We start from the raw sequence: 3,077 nt of genomic DNA on the forward strand, positions 1-3,077 counted from the left end.
GTCTTTTTGTCCAGTGATCATCTCCCCTCTTCCTTGTATTTCATTTTGATTAGTGCTAGGGTAGATTTTGCATCCCATATAGCCAACAAGCTGCCAAGGTGCTCCTGCCCTTCCTTCAAAGTGGCTCTAGGTTCATCCCTTCCTCTCCATTGCCATTATGAAAATCTTAACACAGCTAAATATTTTGATTTTTTTTACAATTATGATTCTATTCTTTCAATCTCTCCTGCTGCACATGGAGATGCAATTAATAGTCTCAAAACACCTCTGGGAGGCTGAGGCTGGTGGATAGCTTGAGGTCACTGAGTTTGAGACCAGCCTGAGCAACAGTGAGACCCCCATATCTAAAAATAACGGGACGCCTATAGTCCCAGCTACTCGAGAGGCTGAGTCAAGAGGATCACATGAGCCCAAGAGTTTGAGGTTCCTGTGAACTGTGACTCCATGGCACTGTACTAAGGGCAAAAAATGAAAATAGAAAAAAATGCTGTCTAAACACTGTTTCATCACATCCTTATACTACTGAAGTCATTGTATTCATCTTCAACAATATCATTTGAGGCCAGCATGGTGGCTCACACCTGTAATCCTAGCACTGGAGGCTGCAGTGAGAAGATCCATTGAGCTCAGGAGCTCAAGATCAGTCTGAGCAAGGGCAAGACCCCCATCTCTACTAAAAATAGAAAAACTGGCCAGGCATTGTGGTGGGCTCCTGTAGTCCCAGCTACTCAGAAGGCTGAGGCAAGAGGATTGTTTAAGCCCAGGAGTTAGTTTGAGGTTGCTCCGAGCTAGGCAAATGACATAGCATTCTAGCCTGGGCAGCAGAATGAGACTCTGTCTCAAAGAATAATAATAATAATAATAATAGAGTGAGGATTCTGTAACCAGTTTGCTAGAGTGGATATTCTACCCCTGCCATATACTAGATTTATAATTTAAGGTGCGTTATCTCTTATTGCTTCCTTCATTTATGAAATGGAGATAATAATGGTACCTATCTTACAGAGTTACCATGAGGATTAAAGCTATTTCAAGCTCCTTTCAAGTGCCTGGGCCCCTTTAAGTGCTCCTTACCTGTTGGCATACTCCAGAGCTGTCAAAAAACTCACAGTGTGTAAACCCAAATTAACTCTGCAGTTCAGACCTCCATGATCTCTTTCAGTTTACACAGTGAAGATGTAAATTCAAATTTCAAAAACATAAGAGTGTGCTTCATTTTGCCAGTGCCAAATACATTGTTCCAGGTACACAGAACTATATTGCCAAGTTTTGGTAAATCTCACATGTGTTTGATTCTTAGATATATATGAGATGGGACAATTAAGTTCCCAAACTCATCCTAGAAAGTGCTACATACCTCCCTGCTGAATATCCCTACGGTCACCAGATGGCCAAGAGGAGTACTTCAAAGGTGACCGTAGGGGTGTTCAGCAATAAGGTGGGTGGCACTTTTTCTAGGTTGAATTTGAGAACTTAATGGTCCGATTAAGACCATTGAGCAAGCTCTCTCTGGATTGGGGTTTCTAAGCTAATCCAATATTTGGTTTCTATTGTAGGTGAAAAAGTTTTGGATGGTTCATGGAGCTTCCATACACCAACTTGGAAATGGCATTCATTTTACTGGCTTTTGTTATCTTTTCTTTATATACCCTGGCTTCCATCTACACTCCTCCAGATGAGAAGAACGAAGGTAAACGATCTCTTCGTGGCTACTCTCCCTCCGGGCCCCTCCCCGTCATCTTTCTCTACACTCAGGTTTGGTTGGGTTTCTACTCTGTGTGTGAGGATAACTTGGTTGTGCTGCTTGGTGTTGGGTGTGTGTTTATTCAACTGTCATAGAAAAGAAGGGGATTGGAATTTGGTTCAAATGAGATCTTGTTAAAGCCCAAACACTTGAAAATGTGTAGAAAAGTATTCTAAAAATCCCAATACTTCATGTTTTCTCCACAGCCAGTAATAACAGTGGTTGATAACAGAAGCATATAATTTAAATGTTTGTGCTTGGTAGTTCAGGGCCCACCAAGTTTCAGAAAAAATAACTGGAGAAGCAACATATTTTGGAGCCAGACATTTATGTGGGGTGTGTGTGCGTGTAAATCTATGACAAGGAAATTATACGTATTCATAGAGAATAAGATAAAAATCATAAAAAGCAAATTGTATTTGGGCTTCCTAGCCCATTCCCGCCCATCCCAATCAATTCTTGCCTATAAAAGAAGTGCTGTCTATGAAGTAGAAGGTTATTCTCTACCCTGTAGACGAATTCCTAACTAGAAGCAAAAAGCCACAGTACATACACATTCCCATTCATGCTGACATGCAGATTGGGAAACATAATTGATCCATAAAACCTTTTTCTTTGTCTGCAAGTTGTTTGTATTGTGTGAAGTTCTGGCTGAAAAAGGGTGTAAAACCACAATAGCATGTTACTTTAAGTAGATCAGAATGTTATTTCTCTCACATGGAGAGGAAGCCTGGCATGGAAGACTGACCTGGCACTCCATGGTATCTGGAGACCCAGGGTACTTGTACCTTAGCTCTTTGCCAACAACTTCAGTTTACATCTTCTGTGCCAGGGATTTATACGGCAATGCATCTTTTGCTATCACGTGTGCATGCCAGTTAGCAGAAAGAAGGAAAGAAAGGAGGAAGGATACTGTCAGAATTTGCACACACCACTTTCCCTTGGCGAAAATTTAATCACAGCCAAGAGAAGCTCGGGAACGTAATTTTTACTCTTGAAGGTCATATGCCCACCAACTACCTGGGGCTTGTTCTCCTAAAGAAAAACAGGTGCAGGCTCGGTGCCCATAGCACAGCAGTTAAGACGCCAGCCATATACACCCAGGGTGGCGGGTGCGAACCTGGCCTGGGCCAGCTAAACAACTGCAACAAAAAAATAGCCAGGCCTTGTAGTGGGCACCTGTAGTCCCAGCTACTTGGGAGGCTGAGGCAAGAGAATCACTTAAGCCCAAGAGTTGGAGGTTGCTGTGAGCTGTGACTTCACAGCACACTACCAAGGGCAACATAGTGAGACTCGTATGTGTCCAGCAGACACTCTCTGCAACCAGGAGCAT

The sequence above is a fragment of the Otolemur garnettii genome, unplaced genomic scaffold, assembly GCF_000181295.1.
Source record: "Otolemur garnettii isolate 467f Iridium unplaced genomic scaffold, OtoGar3 scaffold00085, whole genome shotgun sequence".
In the NCBI taxonomy this organism is placed as follows: Eukaryota; Metazoa; Chordata; class Mammalia; order Primates; family Galagidae; genus Otolemur; species Otolemur garnettii.